Source organism: Lutra lutra, chromosome 10 (genome assembly GCF_902655055.1).
Source record: "Lutra lutra chromosome 10, mLutLut1.2, whole genome shotgun sequence".
In the NCBI taxonomy this organism is placed as follows: domain Eukaryota; kingdom Metazoa; phylum Chordata; class Mammalia; order Carnivora; family Mustelidae; genus Lutra; species Lutra lutra.
The window spans coordinates 79530322-79557770 of record NC_062287.1 but is presented as its reverse complement, the minus strand read 5'-3'; the positions used below and the strand labels follow the sequence as shown (position 1 = coordinate 79557770).

Here is a 27449-nt window from a genome sequence, read left to right as displayed (position 1 = left end):
TATTCAAAATCACCCCAGACTAGAAACATTCAAGAAGGCCTTCAGTGAGTGAGTGGCTAAACGCATTGTGGTCCACATATCATTCAGCAATAAAATGATATAAGCCATCAAGCCACAAAAAGATGTGGATAAAACTTTAATGCATGTTGGTGGATCAAAGAAGCCAGTCTGAAAAGGCTGCAAGGATGATTCCATATTACATGACATTTCTCTACGTGGAAAAATTAGAGAGATGGTAAAAATGATCAGTGGTTGCCATGTGTTGGGGAGGGAGGAGGTTCATGAGTACAGCATGGTGATATTTAAGACAGTGAAACTATTATGATACTGCCATGATACATGACACATGATACATAACACTATACATTTCTTTAAACTTTTAGGACTTCTGTGACACAAAGGGCAAACCCTAATATAAACAAATTAAAAAATACTTTAGGTAGTCAGGGTATTTAAGGAAAGAAGGCAGAAGGTGACAAAGCCATATCGATGTATTATAAATGTAGGAAACCATTTAGCTACAGGGAGTGGGAGAAAATATTGGTGAACCAAGTAAGTTTAGAAAGGGATGGAATCTGTAAGACTAAAAACAAGAGATTATGTATAAGGATGGAATCTGGCAATAATAAAGACAAGTGATTATATATAAAGGTTGTATTCTACTTGATAAAGTCATTTCTGATGAGGATTAGCAATTCTGGTAACAGTGTGCACACTGTACACCGCGATTGAAATATAAAAGGTAGATGGTGGGAGTCAAGTTTCTCATTGTTGGGAGTAGGGTGTTATAAACAAGAGAGGAGACAATAATGATCATGTGGTAATGGACTGGAGTCACATACATCAGTTTGAACTCATGTTCCGTTCAATATAGATAGAGGTAGTTGCCCATAGAAATATGTATAGATATATGTTTATATACAGGTCATTATGCACACATATATTTCATTGTTTTTTTCAGCAGAGAGAGCCCAAAGGCAATGATATCACAATACCAATAACCATACCTAATGCCCTGATCTTGGTTTTGAATACCTTTCTTGAATAAAAATCAAACAAACACACAAAAAACCAGAATTTTTAGAGAAATGGCTTCCTGTAGGACTGGGGAAGAAATACACAAGATGATCCTGGAAAATCTTGTATTGTCCAAAAGTAAGGAGTGTTTCATAATGGAAAAAAAAAATAAGTCAGCATGATAGTGAGATATCAAAGCAACAAGGAAACCACGAAAACAACCCCAAATGGCCAAAGCTGGAACATTTGAGCAACAAAGTAATATTATGTTAAAACCCAAAGTATAAAATGGGTATCCATGTGTCCATATTGATAAAAATAAATGAAAATCTAAACAAATGGGAGAAAACATTAAGTATCCTATGTAGAAGAATTCCAAATAATTTATCCAGATGCTACTCCCTCAAGGAGGTAGAACATAAGTCCCTACTCCTTAAGTGTGGGCTGTATGCAGTGAGTTCCTTCTGAAGAGTACACTATGGTAAAGAGAAAAAAAATAACTTTATAATGGAGGAACCTGATAAACACTACTCCAGCCAGCTCAATTATGACAATTAGGACAGTCATAAGTCATGTGGAAAGTATGAACCTGTGAAATGATGTGATAAAATGACTTTTTACCTCTGTGGTCTACTTGCCCCAAACACATGATCCCAGTCTAAATATGAGATAAGAATAAGACAAATACATGCTGAGGGACTTTCAACAATACCTGACCAGTACTCAAAGTTGGAGGAAGGAAAATTTGCAAAACTGTTGCCATCAAGAGGAGCCTAAAGAATCATGACACATAAAAGTAGGTGGTATTATATGAATAAGACACTGAAACAACAAAAGGACTACAGGTAAAAAACTAAGGAAATCTGAATAAGGTATGGAATTCAGTTTATAATAATAAATGAATACTGGTTTCTTCCTTGTACAAATGTGCCATACTAATGCAAGATGTTAATAATAGGGAAAACCAGGTGTGGTGTATATAGGGAATTCTCTGTATTATTTCCTGAACTTTTCTCTAAACCAAACTGGTTCTTTTTTTATACTTTATTAATTTTTATTTTGATACTGCATTCATTTTGTGAATATACCATACTTTTTCCTTTTTTTTAAGGTGTTTTTGTTTTTTTGTTTTTCAAGTTTTTATTTAAATTCCAGTTAACTTGGGGCACTGGATGGCTCAGTGGGTTAAGCCTCTACCTTTCAGCTCAGGTCATGGTCTCAGGGTCCTGGGATGGAGCTCCACATTAGGCTCTCTGCTCAGCAGGGAGCCTGCTTCCCCCTCTCTCTCTGCCTGCCTCTCTGCCTACTTGTGATCTCTGTCAAATAAATAAATAAAATCTTAATTAAGTAAATAAGTTCCAGTTAACATACAGTGTAATATTCACTTCAGGTGTAGAATTTAGTGATTCATCACTTATACATGACAGCCAGTGTTCATCACAAGTGTCGTCCTTAATACTCATCACCCATTTAACCCATCCCATTGCCCACTTTCCCTCCAGTAATCAGTTGTTTGTTTGTTTTTTTCTGTAGTTGAGAGTCTGTTTCCTAGTTTGCCTCTCTTTTTTCCCCCATTATGTTCAACTGTTTTGTTTCTTAAATTCCACATATGAGTGGCATCATATGGTATTTTTCTTTCTCTGACTGACTTATTTTACTTAGCATTACACTCTCTAGCTACAACCTATGGTTGCAAATGGCAAGATTTCTTTCTTTTTTGATGGCTGAGTAATATCCATTATATATCCCATTATATATATATCTATATATGTATATATAGATATACATACATACATATATATCTCTATATAGATATATATATACATATCTCTATATATGTGTATATATACACATACATATATATATCTCCATTCCCCATCTTCTTTATCCATTCATCAGTTTATGAACATTTGGGCTCTTTCCATCATTTGGCTATTGTTGATAATGCTGCTCTCAACATTGGGATGCATGTATCCCTTTGAATCAATATTTTTGCATCCGTTGGGTAAATATCTAGTAGTGCAATTGCTGAATCATAGGGTTGTTCTATTTTTAACCTTTTGAGGAAACTCCATACTGTCTTCCAGAATGGCTACATCAGTTTGCATTCCTACCAACAACGTAAGAGGGTTCCCCTTTCTCCACATCCTTGCCGACATCTGTTGTTTCTTGTGTTATTAATTTTAACCATTCTGACTGGTGTAATGTGATACCCCATTGTAGTTTTTGATTTGTATTTACTGAAGACTAGTGATGTTGAACATCCTTTCATGTGTCGGTTACCCTATGTCTTCTTCGGAAAAATGTCTATTCATGTCTTCTGCCCATCTCTTAACTGGATAATTTGGGGGGGGGTGAGTTTGATAAATTCTTTACTTATTTTGCATATGTCATTTGCAAATATCTTCTCCAATTCTGAAGGTTCCTTTTAGTTTTGTGGATTCACTGTGCAGAAGCTTTTTATCTTGATGAAGTCCAAGTGGTTTATTTCTGCTTTTATTTCTCTTGTCTCAGGAGACATATCTAGTTAGAAGCTGCTATGGCTGATGTTAAAGTGATTACTGCCTGTGTTTGCCTCTAGGATTTTGATGGATTCCTGTCTTACATTTAAGTATTCCATCCATTTTGAATTTATTTCTGTGCATGGTGTAAGAAAGTGGTCTAGTTTCATTCTTTAGCATGTTGCTGTCCAGTTTACCCAACACCATTTGTTAGAGACTGTCTTTTTTCCATTGGACATATTTTCTGCTTTGTTGAATATTAGCAGGCCATATAGCTGTGGGTTCAATTTTGGGTTTTCTGTTCTGTTCCACTGATCTATGTGTCTGTTTTTGTGCCAGTACTGTACTGTCTTGATGACTACAGCTTTGTAACAGAATTTGAAGCCCAGAATTGTGATGCCTCCAGCTTTGCTTTGCTTTTTCAAGATTATTTTGGCTATTTGTGGTCCATATAAATTTTAAGATTGTTTGTTCTAGCTCTGTGAAAAATGCTGGTGGTATTTTGATAGACATTGCATTAAATATGTAGATTGCTTTGGGCAGTATAGACATTTTAACAATATTTGTTCTTTTAATCCATGAGCATGGGATGTATAATGTAAATCTATTCTGGACACTTTATTTTAAAATGTTATGTTGAGACAGGGAAGGACAAGAAGATATTGAGTAGAAAATGGAATATAAAGAAAAATCAAACTACTTCTGAGATTATGGCTCTGGACTGAGCTGCACGTATCCAAATGCTGTCAGTTAATAGTGATAGAATCTATGTCGAGATATTGTTATAATATGGAATACTTTTGCCAAAATCCAAGCCTAACTCTTGAATGAACAGTTCTCCATTGGGAAGTAGATAATGGACTGTGACAGTTGTAAATTCATTAAAGCTGAAACGTGCCAGACTATCTTACAACTACCGTCACTTAAACCCTTAACCCCAAATATAAAACAGAAAAAAATGCAGTTTTGTTATGTTCATAAATACACAGACATATTTATATGGTTTAGACATAAGTGGTGTTTGTAACTTGGCTTTATTTTGCCAATTTAGGAGACTGCCATGGTATACAGAAATTTTTATTTCATGGGACAAATACTTGTTTGGAAATTGGTGTGCTGGTATAGCATTGAAGGTCATATACATGAAAATTACTCTTTCAAAACTCTTTTATTATAAAAAGCTTTAGAAATTAAAAATGTTCAGAACGAATACCTAAAATTAGTTTCCTTTAAAAAGCCATATAAAAATAAACTAAATTGTAATCTGGATTCAAAAAATCTAATTAAACTTGCAGTAGTTCAAACAGAAATCAAATCAAGGAATATTGAAATGTAACATACTTTGAAGGGAAAGATAGATGCAAATTTAAATGAATAAGGACTGATTCTTTGAAATAGACTTTTTTTTTTTTTTACACATTTCAGGTATACAAACATTTTCACCTCTTTATTAACTTGTACATCAATCAAATTATACTATTTAGTTTAGTTTATAAAAAAGAAAAAAACTTGAATTTTTCTAAAGTTCACCTTGAGATTAGCTGTATTATTAAAAGAGTACTCTTAAGACTGTGTTCCACAATCTTAAATGTGTGTTCCACACACCCGAAACTTCCAGGCTGATACTGTTTTTAGCTCTTGCAATCTCAGAATTAGTCTTTTTCCTTACAATTCCTGCAGATTGTAAGCCAGGTTCTCAATGACCACATACTCATCTAGGAAAGGATAGTTACCACCAAGTGAGTAATATGCTCTAATTGAACAGGCATAAAGGAGATTCAGCAGCATAGTTCTATAAAGTTATCCAACCTGAATCAGCAATCTAGGATTTGAGATACTGCAGGGATCCACTTCCTATCTTATAGGAAAACTTTTATTAAATGAAAATAGGCTTGATTAGGTCTAAGAAAGATACGCATTTGCTGATACCTTTCCCCAGTGCCTCATTTGCCTGTGTCCACTTTTCTCATTTTTATTAAGATTAACTTTTATTCAAAATCCAACTCTTCTCACATTTTCCCCCATATTTCTTCAAACCACAGAGCTAAGCTGAACTTACAAATTATATCCAGAATTTGAGGAAGTAAGAAATATTTTGAATAAAAATGCAAAATTTTGCTCAAATGACCGCATTTTTATAAACAGTGTTCCTAATTGAAACTATAGAAAATTTGCTTAAATCATTATAGCTTAAAAGCTTGGTTGCAGAGGCGCCTGGGTGGCTGAGTGGGTTGAGCCTCTGTCTTTGACTCGGGTCGTGATCTCAGGGTCCTGGGGTTGAATCCCGCATCCAGCTCTCTGCTCAGTGGGAAATCTGCTTTCCCCTATCTCTCTGCCTGACTCTCTGCCTACTTGTGATCTCTGTCTGTCGGGTGGATGGATAAAATCTTAAAAAAAAAAACAAACTTGATTGCATAGGGGCATCTGGGTGATGTCACTTAAGCACCTGACTCGATTTCAGCTCAGGTCCTGATGTCAGAGCTGCGAGACCCAGCCCTGCGTCAGGCTCTGCCTTGGGTATGGAGCCTAATTGGGATTCTCTCTCCCTCTGCCCCACCCCTCTGCTCTCATGTGCTCTCTCTCTATCAAAAAATAAAACAAACAAACAAACAAAAAAACTTGGCTGCATAAGAGAAAGTGGAATTGTATATATCATATAATAACCACTAAATTAATGTTGATTAATATAAAAGTGCTTACTGTATATTTCTGATAACCTCAGAAGTATTAGGAAATGGTTGGATGGAGATAGATGTGAGTCTAGGAGAAATGACATCAAATATTGACTTGGGGAAGTTTGTGCAACTACATATATTTGAGAGATTTAATTTGAATTAAGATAAAATTTTATTCTTGTTTATATTATATCACAGGAGTATGTAGCAGATATATATTTTTTTCCCAAGAGAGAAACTGTCAAGGAGGAATGATAGAAGACTAGAAGTGTATCAGACCACCATGTTTGTCCACAGGGAGATTTAACAGAGATTAGGAATATAAAAAACCAACATCAATAAATTCACTCTTTCTAGTCAGGAGGAAGCTATAATTTATTGGCTGAGGCAATGGTTTATGAATTCATTTATTAAATTTATTTAATTATTAGCTGTCATCATATTCACATAGAATAAGTTAATATTATTCACACTACAACGTTTGTAGGACTTGATCAGCCCATATCAAATGAGAGAGTAGGTAGATGGCTGCTTAACAAACAGGGTCCTCAATTCTCAGTTGCCGAATACCATAGAAAATAAATCTACCTCCACAAAAAGGTACTGCTTTAACTATGATACATAGTCTTACAGAGATTCTTATAATCTTGAATTTTGTATGATTCTTCATACATTAGGTGTTGGAAAAGAGAGCTCAAGTTGTAACTGTAATCTAAAAGCTTAATACTTTCCAGAAATCAATGATCTCTTCAGAAAATGCAGAATTGCTTTCTTCCCAATCTCAACAGAAAAGAGTATATACTTAACCTTTGTGTACACCACTTACATTTTGCTTCTGCCATACATGCTTATTTTAGTGTTTGTTTCTAGATAATTCCTGATCACATGTGCATTGGTTTGGTCAGCAGAGCCGTATTTCTGCTTTCCCTGCTCCAACAGAGAAAACTATTCCTAGGAAGGTGGCCCCAGAGTTAAGATCCTATTAGAATAGTGTGTTGCTATCATTGAGAGTTCAGTGGCTGTGAGGTATGAACACCAAACATTCCTTTAAGGAACATCTCAGGACCTGGAGATTGGTTCTCTATCTGGACAAATACAGAAATGTTTGAAAACCACTAATGAGAAAGGTCAGCTGGATTTTAGGTGCCCTTGGTATGGGAAACTCGTTAACTGGCTAGTCTAGTTGATAAAGCTTTTTGCCTTAGACTTCGAAAGAATATTTTTAGTCCAATTCACTCATCCTAAGACCCACTGTAAACATGGTTTTTCTGTCTTCTGCATCATGGACATATCACACTTGACCTTTAAGGTCAGCTCATGACCTTGTCAAGAATATAATAATTCCTCTATGAAATATGAGAAGAATCCATTTGTGTACTAAAATAGAATTTGCTCTCCAGTTGTGATAAAGCAACACCAAAAGTCTTTGTACAAAGTAAAATGCATCTGGTGTTGACTCTCATTAAATTTCTGCTACTATTAGTAGTATAATTACTCCTACCAACCAAATCAGTTCATGATTTATTATGCAGTTATTGTTTTTACAGTTTGCATTTTCATATCAGGTCACTTAATGATCATATCAAACTTGTGAGAGCAAAGTTATTCCCATTACATTGAAGCAAAGGATTAGAATACAACTTCAGGATCTCACATATTCTTTCCTTTTTTTTTTTTTTCCCAAGATTTTATTTTTAAGTCATGTCTACACCTAATGTGGTGCTCAAACTCAACCCAGGATCAAGGGCCACATGCTCTACCAATTTAGCCAGCAAGGCACTCCCCTTTTATATTCTTTAGATAGCTATAAAATGAAACAAACAATGAATCAGAAAACTGAAAATATAAGACAAAAGACAGCCTTGATGTCCTTCTTGTTTTGACCATGTTATCTCAAGACAGCTCTACCCAAGGCTGCTGCCTCATTCAGATCCAAGGCAAAAACACGCTAACTGCTTTTTTTTTTAATATGTATGTGTGTATGTGTGTGTGTGTGTGTGTGTGTGTGTGTGCATGCACAAAGCTCAATAAATATTTATACATAACTTTTTTTTTAAAGATTTTATTTATTCATTTTACAGACAGAGATCACAAGTAGGCAGAGAGGCAGGCAGAGAGAGAGGAGGAAGCAGGCTCCCTGGTGAGCAGAGAGCCCGATGTGGGGCTCGATCCCAGGACCCTGGGACCATGACCTGAGCTGAAGGCAGCGGCCTTAACCCACTGAGCCACCCAGGCACCCCTTATACATAACTTTTAAAATGTTAATCAAAATAGTCTTTAAAAAGGTGTTTTGAATACCTTAGACCACTTTTTCCCCTTCAAGGAAGGTTAATAATATTTTTATAACTTATGGAAATATTTTTAGTTTTGACATTTTAATATTTCACAATCACTAAATTCTCTACAACTAAATGATCTATGGAGTTGTGGCTCTCTATGGGGAGCTTCCATCCTCAATGCTCAGCAAATAAAGTGTAAAAGGTTTGGTATTATATATCTTTAACCATGCATCCATTTGGAGACCTTTTGATATTATTGGCTCATAGAGATTTCAATGTCAACCTATTATCGAATTTATTAATAAAAATAAAGTGCCCTAAGGTCACTTCTACTAGTCCCACATTTGACAGAGCTTGTTGTAATCTAGTATAGGTATTACCACCAAATTAATTGTCTCTATCCCACCCCGCTATACCACTTACAAACTATGTGGTCTTGGGCAAGCCATCTAACATCTCTGTGCCTCAGTTGTTTTTCTCTGTAATCACAGTAACTTCCTCCCTGAGCCATTATGAGGACTAAATAAAGCAAATTAGAAAAAGCATGTAGAACAGTGGCTGGCACTGAGTAAAGTCTTAATGAATTATTATTGTTGTTATTATTATTAAAGATGAAGAAACTTTGAAGGAACAGAGAAGTCGAAGGCACTGGTTCACGCAAGATGCTTGGTAAAGAGAGGTATGTGGATTTAAACCCTCACCTTAACACTTAATGAAGCAATCAGCCTACAGATACAGGAGAAGCACTGCTGAGCTTTTTCTTTCCAACTTCAAAAGGTTATAGGGGAAAAACAAACAACCTAATACCTTAGAATATTATCTATGTATTTAAAAATCTGATTTATTGCAAGTGATTTATATTTTTAAAAATAAGCTTTTGGGGCACCTGGGTGGCTCAGTGGGTTAAAGCCTCTGCTTTCAGCTCAGGTCATGATCTCAAGGTCCTGGGATCGAGCCCCGCATGGGGCTCTCTGTTCAGCAGGGAGCCTGCTTCCTCCTCTCTCTCTCTCTGCCTGCTTCTCTGCCTACTTGTGATCGGTCTGTCAAATAAATAAATAAAATCTTTAAAAATAAGCTTTATTTTTTTCCTTTTTTAAAGAGGTTTTATTTGTTAATTTGAGAAAGAAAGAGAGAGAGAGTGAACAAGCGAGGGCAGGGGAAGAAACAGACTTACCAGATTTTTTAGTTTTTTAAGAAGAATTCTAACTATGTAGTATTTATAATATACTATTTTCATTTAGAATGGATTGAATCTTGTATCATGTAAGGAAATCAGGGAAAGATGACATTTGTCTCCATCTGTGGAAGATTCAAGTAATACAAACTAAAAGTTCAAATCAGTAATTTAGAAATTAAAAGAGTATTATAACCATATAAACATATATTTAAATAGTTGCAAATTACTAATTAAATCAAATTTACAATGTACACATTATGTTTGGTAATTTTTTTCATCTCAATCAGAAATAGCTTAAAATTAAGTTTCTATGATACATTCAATAGAAAACTAAACCATAAAACTTGAATTGTAGTTTGGAAACTACAACAATATACTGTTACTGGTTATCAACATCTCTTGCTTTCTTTGCCCTATCTATATAAAATGATGTAACTCCATTTTTCTTAAAAGGTTTCTGGATTTTCCTTTAACATGTGAAGGACTAAAAATTACTAGCAGAGGACAAATACAAAGCTTAAACTTCAGTGTGGGTCTTAGGCAATGGCTTCTTCCACATAGACTGGTAGCTTTAATATAACTGCCGTTTTACTTGAAAATATGACTGTACAATTTAATGCCTATGGGAATGATTGGCTCTTATACTTAAAAATAGCATATTCAAAACTACGTGGTAGTCATCCCACTAAATTCTTCAGGTTTTCAGAGGAAGTTTCTAGAATAAGGAGCCTTCCTCTGGGAGTATCTGTTCCAGTTGAAGCTAACCAAAATACCCATTGTTCAGATAATGACTTCTTACTCATAAATCAGTGTCTATTCTGTCAGGAACCTCCTAATTATTCAAAACAAAACAAAACAAAAAAAAAACTGAAACAAAAAAAGCTAAGAGTTGCATGTGACCAAGTTAAAATATTTTTATCAAGACAATTGGTGCTCGCTTCAGCAGCACATATACTAAAAAATCGGAGCAAGAAAATTAGCCTTCATTCTGAGACTAGAGAAAATATCTTCTCTCCTTTTTTTGGCAATATCAACAGCACAGCTCTGATCAGGTCACTAACCTGCTTAAACACATCTGGTGGCTTATCTTCCCTGAAAGAATAAAGGCTAAACTGCTTGTTTTGACATTCAAATCCCATTGCAAATTGGCCCAACTTAACCTCCTTATCTTCCAATCTCTGTCTCACACAACCCACACTCCAGCTACATCACTATTCAGTTGACAAGTATGTTGAATGGCTACCAAGGGCTGTGTGTTTTGCTGGATAAATTAAAACCGGCCCCTGCATTTAAGAACACAGAGTTTGATGAAGGGGGTTGTCTTAAGGAACTCATAAACAAAACAAATCAAAAAATACTTTTTCTACCAAATATATAAAACATTCTAAAAATTCAGAGGAATTATTATTTAGTATTTCTGGTGGATTGGGGGATGGCTTTAAAGACTGATTTTGCTCTCTCAACTGTTAAGTTGCTTTCTCATGTCTTTCTGTGGTTGCCCATGGTGTTCCTTTACCTGTACCACCTCTTCTCCTCAAACTTCAAATTTATGGAAAAATCATACTCATGAGTAGTTTGTGCAAGTGTCTCCTCCATTAAGGTACTTTCTCTGTAGCTTTCTTCCTACTTCTGTCAGAACTCATCACTCCCATAACTGTGTTTCTCTAACACAGTATTCATAAGTTTACTATAACACTAATCGTGTTGCATTTTAACAGACAGTTTAAGTGGCTGTCTTTCCAGTAAACAGTGTATGTAGCATTGGTTAAGATCCATATATAAGATTCTAAAGAGTACTTTTTAAAATTAAAAAAAAATGGCATTCTGAAAACAAGTAGAATTTAGGAGATTATTTGAGGACAGTTATAAATTTTGGATAAGATACTTCTATGAAATTTTAATTGCTGATTGTCTTATCTTAGATCCAACCAATTATATGAGTAGGTAGGTTAAGGCTAAGGAAGCTAGTATCTTGAACCCAATCTCCGGGGGATCATTTTGTTTCATTCCGTTCCAACATCAGCTGCAGCCCAAACTTTTAAATGGCTTTTTTATAAATGAATGCAATGGTAGCAACAGATTATGAGCATAAATGAGACTGTTTTGCCTAAAATTACTAGTACAACTCCAATAGGGTTTTATGAGTGATCAAGCTTTCATTTGATAAGCTGTATGTTGAGACCTGCAAAGCTCTGAGGGACAGTAATAAAAATATAACTTCTATATGTGAGAAACACAGAATAAAAAGTAATATTTTACTTATTTTTCACTAAATTATTTATGAAGTATTTTACTAAAATATGTACTATAAATATTTACTGATATTTTACTTACATAGTTTGAATATACAAATCTTTATCCCTTCAAGTAACTTAAGAATTTCACTGAATGGGTATATTACTCTTCCACCATAATGGTATTTATGAACTTAATATTCATGGATCCTATATTCTTGACCACACTGAAAATACACAATATAATTCCACTTGTGATTTATTAACTTGCAAAGTTGAATAGTATGAGTCATTTAGGTATAGATCAAAGCCAGCACAAACGCATGATATTTTTCTCTCCTCATCTTTTCTTCATTCACCATTTAAGTAAATGACAACTCTTGAAAAGTCACATATGCAAACATTTCTTCTGAAAAAAAAATGGACCCTGGCATAAGGCAGGATAAAAGTCCAACTGAAGATAGTAGGTTACATTAAAAAATAAGGCATATATATATATATATATATAATGCCTCCTTGGTTCTTGGCCTGGGCAGAATAGTTTTAGATGCTCTTAAGAGTGAATTGTCAAATTCAGTGTTGATCTATCACTTTAACTCAATCTATAGTCTGCTGTGTATGGAAATAAGAAAAAGTATTTTTTTAAACCATTTCAATTAGTTCTCTAGTCACTGTAAAATTTTTTTACAACATAGACAAAAAATGATAGTGAAAATTAAAAGGATGGCAAGCATGGACTGTGTCTACATGGTGTTATAAATATAACTTTTAAGGACATTATGATTCACAGGGAATTTTATCTGGGTTTGGTAAATATTTCTGCAGTTTTGATTTGGGAACTCTTTGAAGATCTGAGATATATGGCTTTTGAAACTGAAGCATCAGCTCTCAAAATGTTAAGAAATAAAGGCAATGGTGGATATTCAGTAAAGATTTAAGATCTTCGTGGAGTGATGTTAGTCAAAAAAGATTCAGAAATGAATGTTCTGAATTGCATACTAATTCAGTATTTTGCAAGTGTCTGTTGTATATAAGAAAAGCCCTTACACAGTGCACACACAATGTTTGTCTTGTTCAGCCCCATATCCCCAAAGCTTAACACAATGTAACATAGAATAAATGTGAGATGAATTATAGTAATTTTCACCATGAGAGATACAGATAAGCAAACATATCACTGTGTTACATGATAAAGATTGTAACAGAATAACAAACTTCCAAGCTGTGTCAAAAAAAAAAAAAGCTTAAAAGAGGAAGAAATACTTGAAGTATACTTGAGAGAAATTTTAAGGAAAAAGAAAGAGGTTTCAAAGGGAAGAGGCAGAGGGAGAAAATATTTCCTATAGCACCAGACTAAAATAGCTACATAAATCCTGATATAAACTGGCTTAGGAAAACATAATGGACTTAATTTGACTGAGCTCCAGGTTCAGATTAGCTTCAGTTAGAACCTGATTCATACTCAAACTTTATAGTAATGCCATTCTCTTGGCTCTGCTTCTTCTGGGTTTTCTCTATCATTAGTCTCCACAGATAGTCGCTGACACCAGGTTTTCGCCTTATGTTTGCCTCAGGGCTCAGTATCAGCCTCATACCCTTTCCCCAAGCTGAGCATTTCTAACTAAGGTCTTAAATTCCACTATAATTGGACAGGCTTAGTCTCCCTTCTAAATCCGTAGGATACTCTATGGTCATAAGTCAAGCACTCTCAGAGAGTATGGTTTTATCCATTAACATCATGATTAGAATGTGACAAAGTAAGGCTTCTTAGAAGAAACTTTGTTAACAGTTCCCATAAACAAGGGGAAAATGGGCCCTATTGCAACTGTTATACACCATAACTGCCAAGACAGGCCTTATATATTTAGTCCTAAAACCATTTATCAAAAAAAAAAAAAAAAAAAAAAAAAATCAGTTTCTTCATCTAAGGAAGATAAAATCCATCGACTTTTAACCCCTATGGTAATCTGAATATATAGAAACACAGGAAGTCATTAAATGTCAACAACTTCTGAGGCACCTGGGTGGTTCAGTGGGCTAAGTCTCTGCCTTTGGCTCAGGTCATGATCTTGGGGTCCTGGGATCAAGCCCTGCATCATCAGGCTCTCTGCTCAGCAGGAAGCCTGCTTCCCTCTCTCTCTTTCTGCCTGCCTCTCTGCCTGCTTGTGATCTCTGTCTGTTAAATAAATAAATAAAATCATTTTAAAAAATCAATAACTACTGTAGCCACAGCTTTTCAGAGAAGAAGAATCTTTAGCCCACTTTCTAACTAGATGGTTAAACATGACATCTCTCAGTGGTTATGCAAGTACAAATTTATGCCTAAGTCTGATCCCTGCATGAAATGAAAAACAGGAACATGAAGGACCCACATGGATTCCACCCTGAAATAGAACAAACCAGACAGGCTAAGCCACTCTGAGACCCCTGGAGGAGTTTCTGTAAACAGCCTAAGATTAGCCACTTCCTCCTCCTCCTACAAATTAAATAAAAATTTCTCTTAATGGGAGGAAGAGAAAATCTCAATGTTGCCTTGGGGACACATTAAACTTCTATATGAGGCTTAGTTTTTATCTATTTTAGCTGCAAAAGAGTATAGAGCCAGGAACCTTGAGAGCAGAGGTTAAGGCCACAGTTTTCAGACTTCCTTAATGATGGTTTGGCTGTGGCCCCAGCCTAATATTACCAAGGCCTTGACTTTAAAAAGTAGGGAAAGCTAAAACGGGTCTCCTAGAATTAGCAAGGTGTCTACCAACTGTAGGTCAATGCTATTCATTTAGCATTGAGGCCTACTATTCTACCTATACTTAATTTACCCTCCCCAATCGTGCAACATGCATCTTTCACTCTCGCCAAGCAGGACTTTTCTTGTCACTCCCTTACCAAAAACTAGAAATGAGAACTATTCCTACTGTAATAGATACAAGAGTCAAATCAAATGAACACTATCCCTGGGGCGCCTGGGTGGCTCAGTGGGTTAGGCCGCTGCCTTCGGCTCAGATCATGATCTCAGGGTCCTGGGATCGAGCCCCACATCGGGCTCTCTGCTCAGCGGGGAGCCTGCTTCCTCCTCTCTCTCTGCCTGCCTCTCTGCCTACTTGTGATCTCTCTCTGTCAAATAAATAAATAAAATCTTTAAAAAAAAAATGAACACTATCCCATAAGGAATTCATTAGTCAAATAACCAAAATAATTGGAAGGAAGCCTAGCCTCAGGCACATCTTATAGTAGGGGCACAAACGATATGACCTACTATAAAGAGTAGAAAAGGGGTTGATTCTCTAAGAAAAATCCATAGTATTCATGCTAGAAGTATGGATGTAATTGTGGCAAAAAATAAAGAAACACATGAATGCACAGACACACAAATAAATACTTTATGACACCGTATACTGTGGTCAATCTATGTCAATTCATTTTCTAGGAATGCCTTCCTCCTTTCTTTCAAACAGTCTGTCCTTGCTTAAAATTTCTTTCCTTTTCTATTCTTGTTGAGCTACATTAATCTATTTCTTCTGGAAGTTCAAAACATATACCCTTTATCATTGATTTTTCCTTTGGCATGTGCTACAATGAATAGTTGCCTCTTTTTTCCCCTGAGTGATCAGTTCCAATTTACAAGCAACTTCTGTGTGCTATAAGAGTTAAATTCCAAAGTTTACTGCAAGGCAGAACACTCTTACACTAAGAAACAGTATAATATCCTGTGTTAGAGCTTAGCAAGATTTAATTAATTCATCATGTGACTGAGGTACAATATTAAAATTCTAATTTGACTTTCCAGAACCATCCTAAATCCCTTATTGTTCTCTAATACTTGCCACTTATACTAGAAGAACATTGCTCATTAACCAGTCATTTGTGATGGTTCCCATAATTTGATGAGGGTATTCTCTTTTACAAAGGCTGGAGGTACGCAAAAGGCACAGATGCTCTACCAGGTGGGTTGAGTGAGATGACATGGGGACAGAGGATGCAGAACATAATGTGATATTTGTGGGGGATGAGGAGTCTCGTGTGGGTGAGGATTAAAATGGTGACCAAGTCAAGACCCATGAGGATGTACATTAGAAAGAAACAGTAGGGAAGGCTAACACAAATAAACAGATACTCTGACACAGAAACATTGAAACACGGCTTATAGCCATGGAGAAGACTCTTCCCTAGCTTAACTTTCAGAAAACTAAAGACTAAAATTAAACTTGACATGGACATATTTACATAGAGAATATATTGCAAAATTCTCCATGCAGACTCTCCTTTTGTCCATGGCTGCCTATTCCTTCTTTGCAAGCATCTATCACTAAAGATTCTAACACTGACGACATTCAGGATGAGATGAGAACACAAACCTAAGACTGAAAGAATGACCCTACTTACTACAGGGCACTCACAGATGAGAATGGGACGAGGGATGCCACTGAGTGCTGGGATATTAGGGAGAACAGAGTTGATATCAGCTGTGCTCACACAGTAAATATATTGATGGTGTGTGCCAAAATAGGTTGTATATATACTACAAAACTATTTTGTATGTATGTGTATATGGTACATTGTATATATGGTTACTCAGTAAATATTAATGTAATGAATGAATGTCCTCTCTAACACTAGGAGCAGACTCCATGTTTTAGTCTTTTTTTAAGTAATTCCTAACTTTTTTTTTTCCTAAAGATTTATTTATTTGAGAGAAAGAGAGTGATAGAAAGAATGTGGGGAAGAGGAAAGGGAGAGAGAGTCTCAAGCAGACTAACTGCTGAGCCCAGAGCCTGATGTGGGGTTTGATCTCAAGACCCTAAGATCATGACCTAGGCCAAAATCAAGAGTTGGACACTTAACTGACTGAGACACCCAGTTGCCCCTAATTCCTAACCTGTACAATATCTTACATTTTTGCAGGTCTTATGTTATATTGTTGACCCACAGGTAATAAATAATGTATACATTTGAACTTCCATTAATCCCACTTATTCTCTTCACCATTTGCCTGTCATAAAATGCCCCTTTTAATTCAAATTTAAAAGTATCTGCATATGTTGGAGCTAATGGAACTTTATTTTTTAACAGTTCATCACTTAAAGGGTGACTATGATAAGGTTATAAGACAAATTGCTGAGAACAGTTTCATTTGGCTTCCAAGGCAAAACAACACAAAAAATGACCAAACTCTCTGTGATTATTATGTTTTTGCCAGAAATTACGAAATATATAGCATTTAAATGTATCAGGTCATTTCTAAAATCCGTGTTCTTGTATCTGCTACAGAACTCACTTCTTTACATGCTTTTGTTTTGAGACTTTTCTCCACTGTGGCCTTGGAAATGGAGCCTAAATTCTGAAATCTGACTGGTGAGAGCCAAATATTCAGTGGCAAAGAAGAACTATGAGACACTGAATTGTACTTAACTACTGTGGCATCAGATAAGAATTCTGAAGAAAATATCAGCAGGACAGATAGAGGGGAATGATAATTTTTTTAGTGGTAATGAAAAATAAGCTGATGAATGATGAGATCAGAGTTCTTACATTATAAGAGATGTTTAGACCAATACCCCCAGATCTTTATTTTTTTGAAATTAATCATAAATCACTTTCAAGAAAGTTTGATTTAAAAATCATGTGGCTGCAAGAATTAATTAGAAAAGTCACAGTGATATGTGTATTTGTAGAACACTTTGACTTTAGATTTATTACCTCCAGTCCTCAGAGCAACTCATATGAATGGCCCAACAATTTTTGAGTTGAGAAGACACAAGTGAGTAATATAGTAGGCAGAATGCTGGAAGCAGGAAAAGAGGAGACATCTCATATCCATTAAATATATATTCTAAACCCTGTCCCTCCACAAGCCATTTTTTTTTCAAATATTTTCTCAATCCCATGTTCAATTCTATAAAGCGGGTATCCCACTAAGAATAGGCAGAGAAATATTAAGTAACCTTCACAAGCTCTAAAATCTATATGTGAGTCATAGCCAGAGGTGTTCTATATGGCAAAGTCCAGCCATCCTTTATCATGATGACCTGGGGGAGTTAGAAGACACATGAGGGCCTGACAATACGGGATGGAGAAAATTACAGACTGACCTCTATATCAAATCATCTGTGTAATATTAGGCAAGCTACTCATCATGCTTTTTTGACCCCACTCTCACATTCTCATATAAGAGAAGCCTGTGAATCTATCTTTTCCCATCTATGAGGTTACTCAAGTTAATCTAGATAATACATGATTGTCTCTAATATCTCTGCCTCCTTGCTCAGTGCACTATTCAATGTTCAGATAAGGCATCTCACCTCTAAAGGCTAGATAATCTTTTAAAGATGAACACAGGGAAGACTTTACCTCTGCCTACTTTTATCTGGAGTGGGAACAAAATACAGAAGTTTAATTTCGAGCACACACAAAAAAGTTTCCCTTTCCCAACTCTCAATGAAGTAAAGTAAAATTCCCAGCTGCTTTCGAAAACCAATGACACCCTGAGAAGAGAACACTGATTCAGGATGTCAGTGCTAAAACTAGCAGAGCCTCACTGGATCCAGGACAGACTACTGGCCTCACCAAATGCACTGAGCACTCTCCGGCATCATGGGACATCACTGACCAAGCAGCCAACTGACACCAGGGTTCTCATGTAACCAACACCTGTTTTCTTTCCAGTGCCTCACAAATTTTCCCCTAGAAATGTCTCTCCTGTTAGAGAAAAGTGAGTGCTCACACACATCTCTAGGAGAACAGTTTTCTCTGCAGTCTGGTATTTTATTACAAAAATTAATTTAGGTAGTTATTCTACATCCTACCAAACCCACCTTTATTTTAATATTAAGCATTAATGGGATAATTTAGCAAATAAAACAAATGCTCCTGAAGTTTGTGACCTTTATTCTCTGCATAGTCATGTGTTCCTGTGGACAACTGTACTTGAATCTTAGCAACTCAGTCTGCCTTACATAGATTCTGCAATTTGCCTCATATGGACTATAATCACCAGAACATGGTCAATCATCACATTCTGGAATACTATTGTAATATAGCTATCCTATATTATGTACTTAGAATAACAGCATTTCCTAGACATTTACTAGTTATTTTGCTGAATGTTTTATCATTGTTGTTGTTTCATTTAATACTCTTAACTACTCTGTGAGGTAGAGATTTGCATACCCTTACTATATATCAGGAAATAGAAACATACAGATATTCACTGAATTTTCTGATTGACAGAAATCACACAACTAAATCATATCAGAGCAACCTCTGAATTCTAGCTTGACTAGGGTCTAAGCAATTGCCTCTCTGTGGTTGTTTATACAGAATAACAATTTTAATTTACATGAAGACACTGGATTATTTTATAGGGTATATTCTTATGTAGACAACTCCTCCTATAGCAATCAGTCAGTTCAGTGTTCAGTTAAAATGTGCAGCTCAAAAAACTGTAAAAATAAATGCCACAGTCTTTTGGATTAACTTATAAAAAGTAGAATGTAGGAACATTAAATCTAAGATTATATTTGTAGTTTATATATTTTTCTACTCATAACTCGGAGCAGGAATTTTCTATATAGAATTTTCACAGAACACAAACAAGTATATGTAGCTTTTGAGAACTCAAATTTTAGACCAGGAAAAAGCAACGGATAAGCCAAATGAAAGCTGAAACTTAAGAATGTGAAAATAAGATACAAACATGGGAAATGTAGGTAGTTCATTGGTCATCTAAAAATAAACAAAACACCACTCTGAATAATAGGATCTACCACAGCTGACTCAAGGGACCAAGCAATGGTTTTTCCAACATTCTTGAGGACATGAAAAGTATCCCCATGTCATGTAGCACAATGAGCTTTGAAAAAGCCCCAAAGTGATGGATGAGACCATACACAGCCATAGGAAGCTGGGGTATCAGAAGGCATTGATGAGTTTTCCCAGTGTGCAAATTTACTTTAAGCAGTAAAGCAATCAGAAATTATGGTGACTTGCAGGATTTGCTGGACCCTCCCGATAGAGCCCCCCACCCTTTTTTTAAGTAAATGCCTATAAAATTAAATCAGAGAATCTCTGAAAGAGGTTCAGAGAATGTACTCTCTAAGTCCCCTGTTTTCAACTAAGGAAACAGGTTTGGAGTGGCTTTCTCTGGCTGGGCCCACCCACCAACTATCCTTGGCCAGTGTCTCTCCCGTGAAGCTCTTTCCACTCCAGAGCAGAAGTTCAGCTGTGACTCAGGAAGAAACCAATCACTGGACAGGGTTGAGCTAGAGGGGTATTGTTGTGTCTTCTTCCTGTTTACTCAGTGATTTTCAGTGTACTCTGGGGTCAGAGCAGAAGGGAAAGCTTTGCAGTCTCAGCAGAAGCAACATGACTCTGGAGTCAGCAGCCGCTATTTCTCTTTTCATGCTGATAACCAGCATGTTTTATGACTTTTTTACCCCTGAAAACTTAGCTTAAAATCTTATCAAGCTGTTACAGTGATTTCTAGATTCTAGAATCTATTGTACTTTTGAAGAGAATAATACTTGCAAATTAAGTACCTTTTCGATAACCGGTTATAAATTATCAGTAGCATACCCTAAGATAACTCACCCATTATTTTACAGAGAACTCTTTGTAAACTGCTTCCCAGAAAGAGCTTTATGAATAAAGGTTGTGGCTGTAATTCACCATGCCAACCTGAGAATCTCATCATTAACATTTCACCACAATCCTAGATTTTCTGTACAAAGTGCTGTATAAGCTAAGGTACTGAGGCTTATTAAAAAAAAACAAAAAAACAAAAAAAAAACAGAGTAACATTTGTTCATCTGCTATCAGGAAGACATGTTACCAGGATACCCTTGAGGAGATAAATCTATGTATTTGTATCAATCTCTATCTCCATCCAGTTTAGTCAACTCCACTAGGTATTACATAGTATGCAATGGCCACTTATCAATACTTCCATTAGCATACCCTGTATGTTATCAGAAAGGCCATTTTTTAATTTATCATTTTGAATTATAATAGATGTGCCCAATTCCTAGTAGAATATCTTCAGCAGGCATTTAAAGAAAAGATGGTTGTTGGGGTTATTTCATTTTACAACATCACATTAGCATTAACTTTTCATTTTACCATGGCAGCCAAAGTATGCATATTATATGAACTTAGATTGTTCTTCTTAAGACAGGATGAGTTGAAGGCCCCTAGGCAGAGCCATTAAGAGATCAGAGTTATATTAAAAATTCCACAAAGGAAGTGAAGGTTTCTATCAATTGGCCCATCTTTGTAAAGTCATATTAGAAATAAGCAATTCAGCTCCTCAGTTCATAGAGCTCTCTGGTGGTCTCTCCTTAAGGGAACTGAAGAGAAGTACAAGATATCTCTTATCCCGTGGGAGTTTATGCTCTATTTGATAAAATTGCACTGAAAGCTGAAAGCTATATCCAAAATTTAACAGTAAAACATTTAAATGCAAGATTAAATGCAGAAAATAAACATTTGACATTGATATCAATGTCACAGAAATGGATACTCTGGGCTTCCAATACAGGAAAATTAGATGTTTTATATAAAGAATGAGAGGGAGGGCTCTTTGAAAGTGTTTGATCTGAATTTATCTGAGGGTAATATGCAAATATAAGAAAAAGGAAAACACTCTGTCAAGTATGTCAATGGATTAACAACCTTAGCATAAAAGCTCGTTGACAAAAAAGCTTAGTTGGCTGTAGATTACTATGATCAGAAATTATCTGAAACAAGTGCCATAATATCGGGATCACTGTAGAAGCTCTTGCTGGTCCTCCTATAATGACACTTAACCAAAGCACTGATTTTTAAACTTTAGTGTGTATGAACATAATGAGGTATTTCTAAAATCTAGATTCCTTGATTGTATCCACAGAGTTTACATATAAATTATCTGGGATGGGACCCTAGAATCCCCATGAATCGCAAGTATTCTGGTGATTCTAATGCAAATGCTCCGTGGACTATATTTGGGGTTTGGAAACCACCCTGCTAAAGCACTATTTTTCCAGCTGATTCCTGCCCTGAATGAGACTGACAGGAAGAAAGAGTTACCTATTTCAATCACATACACTTTTTTTTTTTTTTTTCCCATAACTAGATTTAGAGAGTGAGTTAGAGCAGGCGCTGGACCATCCAGATACTTGACATTTCTTAGAAAGTGGCAGAGAGCTAGGCACAGAGTAGACGACTAACAGATACAAATAGCTGATGGTGGCAGAATTATAAACTCATTAGTGATGTGGCAATGGGTCATCATTCGAAGCATCTTAAGAAGTTAGGACCTCTAATTCCTTCTAACTAAGCGAAAAAGGCCACTCAGTGGCCCTTTACTTTTTGGTCAGAGATGGTCTTCTGGGCTGCAGCTAGCTGAATGCTCACCCTCCATTCCAAAGTCACAGAACAGCATCTATTTTTTGGGTCTCCTTGCATGTCCTTAGAAATCATGCTCTTCACTTCCTGAGACAAAGAAATAACCAGTGCAAAGCCCACTTCATAAAGTCCCAAATCACCCAGGATGATGAAGATTTTCTTTTTTTATGCTGACCTTAGCACAGCTGTAATGGCTGCAGAGTGGTCAGTCATTTCTAGGTTCCAAGACCTATCCAGGAAGATGAATATAGTCAAATTCTCAGAGACTTACTACATACATACTAATTACATACTAAATGTGTGTATGTGTTGTGATCATGTGGTTTAATGGGGATAGGTAATGTTTATAAATGTTTCTATTTATTCCTCTGGCTACTAGTGGATAGTATAACACATTTTTAAAAATATGGTATTTGTTTGAGATCCTATAAGACCTTAAATTCTGCTATTCTTAGGAAACAGTTAATTGTCTTATGACTTAAGCTGTACTTCAGCAGAGTAGATTTATTTTCATCTGGTATCAGCGAGACATGATACCAAGAAATCTCTGAGGAAAGATACTTATTTTAGTGCAAAATGCAATGGACAAAACATCATGAGACCCAACTTCTTATCTTCATTTTTGGTTACAAGTAACTGTGTTGACTCTGGGTAAATCATTTCAAGTTAAACTTCAGCTAAAAATAAAAGACAATAAAAAGGTTTCTTATTTGGCTCAAAATATTGTTATCAATCTATAATACACCAGCACATTGCTAAGATTTGAGATTTTCTTTAAAAATAAGTATTTAGAGAAGTAAACAAGTCATTTATGGAAATAAAGGCAATTTTTAAATACAGCAGCCATAGGTCAACGTCTAGTATTTAATGATAACTACTCAAAAGTTAGGGTTGGCTTACTAGGAACTATTTAAGTTCAATATATTTCCTAATATAGATAGGAAATGATGATTCATACTATTAAGCCACCTTGAAAATGATTCACCCAATATATAGGACACATTCAAAATTAACATAGTATTTAAAATCAGCTTATTAACATTTCTATACACCAAATAGTCTTACTTAGGTTATTAAGTTATTGTAAATATCTTATCTTATAAAGATTTCAATTCAACCATTCTGAATTGAAAATAGCAAATTGGTGTGTAAATTAGTGATCTATAACTCTATATTTGAAATTCGATGCACAATTACATTAATGTTTTACTTCTTCATGCTTCAAAACATTAGGAGAGTAAAATGAGACTAGGATTCAAGTATATGGTATTGTCAGTAAAACAGTAAATGCTGTTTTTGTCATCTTCCCTATTGTCACAGTAGCAGGGCAACTAGTAAGGCTGGTATTCACACTTGTACTTAGTGTAGTAGCAATAATACTTGGAATTGGAGAAAATCTGAGTCCACGTTGGTTTATCACTTACTAAAATTTCACTGTAAAATATCACTAATATGCAGTTTCTTCATTTATCAAAATGGGAGTAATAAAACGATTTCATCTACAGAATGATTGTATAAATCAAATTTAAAAGAACTCCATAAATTATCAAATTCTTTGCATAAGCTGACTTTCATTATTATTGTTATAAGTTATATGTAAACGGAGGCTTTGTCTTTACCCTTCTTTATATTCTGGTCTTTATCTAGCTTAATGATGTGCATTGGAAATGCTCTACATCTAATTATTTTCATTAAGCTTTATTATAGCTGTTGGTGGCCTTTAAAATCAACTAATCTACTCTAGACATTTTAGAGATTAGAAAAATCACCCAGGAGGGATGTTAAAACTTTGCCCCAAGTGACACTGCTTGTTGGTGACTGAGCAGGACCTTATCTTGACTTTTTATTAGAGTTCTTCAGTTACTTCACTAACATTACGTAATTCATTTCTTTAACACCAAATCTCCAAAGCAGGTCTTGGAGGATGTTAGGAAATGTTCTGTGTAAAAGGGTTCTAGGGTTTAAAGAATATACAAAATTCTAGATTAAATGAAATTAACAAATTTTTAAAAGTTGAATCACTACATTCTTGAATATATGTTAGACTGTGTTGTGATGGAAGTTATTATTACTTGTTTCACAAGGATAAATAAATATATATATATTTACATATGTGTACATATAAACATATGTACACATATGTATGTACATCTCTGCATGTGTACATATATAGAACATTCACAGCACTGCTTGATATATAGGAAATGATATATATGTGCTTATCATTAATATCACAATGGTGAAAATGATGATCATGATGAGAGATGTCCATAATCTTAAGAGTCATTTAAAGCACATTCTAGAATCTGGGAATGATATTTATATTCTCATTACTGATTACTGATGAAATACACTTCTGAAACATAAAGAAGCATTTTTATCCAAAGGGACTGTTTTTAATCATAATTTCCATGCAATGTTGAGGAAAAAAAAAAAAGAACACTTAGAGGCAGAAAACAGATTAAGAGCTACTCAACTTATCTCTGTCTTTGCCACCACACTCCCCACTGACATAGGCACACATTAGATATGTATATGTGTGTTGTAGGTCCAATTACATTACCTTTTCTGGCCTTTGAATTCTCTTATTTAATAAAGTTCAAGATAAATGAATTCTACCTCATAGAGGTCTTATGAGAACTAGTCAGATTCTGTAGGTATGAATTATCTCCAAGTTATTATGTAAGTAAAAGTCATAAATACTGTTTTAGCTGACAATGGGACATATTTCTTTTTAGACATATCTGCTCAACTCTCTATGGACTAACATTCACCTGTTATATTTTATTTTCCCATGCTAGGGATATGTGCATATGTATGTTAAAAACATAGTGCCACACAACTGAGATGTTTCTACTAATACCTCATTTTCATTTTCATATAGACACCCCAAGCACTAACTCTCAGTCATAAATATTCAATGAATATATATATATATACATATATATATATAATTTTTTCAATTTTTATATTTTAAGTGAATACAACTTGACTCTCTTGAATATAGGGTGAAAAGATCTAGCATACAAAGTAGATTTTAAGATGCTCAATGCACCATAAAATTTTTAAATGAAGAACAAATTCCACATTGGTAATATCCTGTATGATGGTATCATCAAAAAAAATATGTGGTAATTTCCACATAGTATTTTGGCAGGTAAAATGCATGTATAACCTGACTTGAACAAGTATTCCCTATGACAGGAAATGAATTAAAAGATAAACTACACTTAAAATTTAGTCACTCAATCATATTTATGACATGTGCATGATTTATAGGCAAAAACAATTGTGAAAAGGCAGTTACCTTCAAGAAAAATAATCTAATAGAAGAGAAGCCATGGACATATGTATTTGTAACAACAAAATCCAGAATATGAATGCTTTCATATATAGGACAAACTTTTTGTAGAAGTTAGACATAGGAAATATTCCTTTATATAAAAAGTCAACCACAGGCATTTAGGAAGAAGATGATATATCTTTTTTCTCAGTCAGACCTTAAGAAACAGAAGAAGGAGAAATATTTATTAGAAATTATTTTGAAAAAATAACACAAATAGTAATTGGAAAGTGTAAATCATTCTTGTAGGATACAGGTAGGTTACATGAAACTGGCAAAGTTCTGGGGGGAAAAAGATTTAGATCCTAGAGCACCAGGTTTATAACAAGGTCACGTACACTTAACAGAGATTGTAAACAAAGGTGGGAATAAGTCAGACATGTGCTTAGGAGTTACTGTGTGGCTATCAATAGGCAAGGAGCTTGTTTTGGAAAACCTGAAGTTGAGATGAGATAGAAGACTACACAGGTGCATGAACTAGGGAAATGAAGAAGGCCAATCTTTCAGTCTCTCAGCCAGGCAATCAATGAGTCAAGATATAAAGAACCTTTTATTGCCCGGCACCCTGTTTAGTACTGGCCCATAGTGATGGACAAAGTAGTAAAGAAGACCTATATTAAACTAATATGCCTAGAAATAAACATGTACTTTATATTGCAACAAATGTTAAGGAATGTCTGTGACTTAGGGGATATTGACAAAAATAAGAATGTAAGAAGGAGGAGGCATTTTTAGGGAGTTTAGCTTATTTGTGTTGAATTTGAGGCACCACCAAGGATATTGAAGTGGAAGTGTCTTCCAGGCACTGGGGAAGAGTTCAAACTTAAGTTATAGATGTGTAATGTCAGTTTTATAAAGACAACAGTTGAATTTATTGGACTAGATGTGGTACCTGGAACAGAGACAACTAGAAGACAAAAACATGGTGAAAAGAACATGGGTATTTAAACCATGACTAAACTGGTACATATAAAATAAGTAATGTGTCTTTTTCCTGTCTAAGTCTACTGTACTGGGGACGCCTGGGTGGCTCAGTTGGTTAAGCAGCTGCCTTCGGCTCAGGTCATGATCCCAGCGTCCTGGGATCGAGTCCCACATCAGGCTCCTTGCTTGGCAGCGAGCCTGCTTCTCCCTCTGCCTCTGCCTGCCACTCTGTCTGCCTGTGCTCACTCTCGCTTCTCTCTCTATGACAAATAAATAAATAAAATCTTTAAAAAAAAAAAAAAGTCTACTGTACTGTACTGTTCATTTGTAAAACAACAACAAACAAACAAACAAAAACCCTTGATTTTTCCATTTATGAAACTGTATGTTCAATATCCAGTAAGGCTTTCAATTTAAGAAAGAGAAATAATGGTATGGATGAAAGAAAATTTTAAAAAGTTGTCATATCTCCTGATTATAGAACTTCCCATATTACAAAACAAGTCATATCATACAAGAGTGTACGGACAACAAATCAACAATTGGTTGGAAGTCACATAAAACTTCTTTTCAAACATCTCAAAATAAATAAATATGTCAAGTTTTCTTAGAAGACTCCTCTGGTTGCAAACTAGAATTTGTTATTTCTACAAGTTCTTTTTCATTGGACAAAGATTAATGACCTGTATGTAACATCCAGAGCTATAAAGACTTTGCTTAACTTTTCCTTTTCTCATTGTACTGTCTTTTTTATGAAGAAAGATAAACAACTAATTCATAAAGGCATTTTCCTTTAGAACAGTATTTATTTAAAATATTTATTTATTATACATTTTTTCTACAAAGCACAACTAATTCATTATTGACATCTCATAGCTGTTCACTATAATCCAAACCCACAGAATTTCTTAATGTATGCAGA

The 27449-nt window shown here is 35.2% G+C and overlaps 1 protein-coding gene across 1 annotated transcript in view; it reads right to left on the bottom strand.

The window, feature by feature from the left end:
* Positions 1-27449, bottom strand: part of ANO3 (anoctamin 3) — a 419176-nt gene that overhangs the window by 390581 nt on the left and 1146 nt on the right. The gene's annotated exons all lie outside the window — the stretch shown is intronic.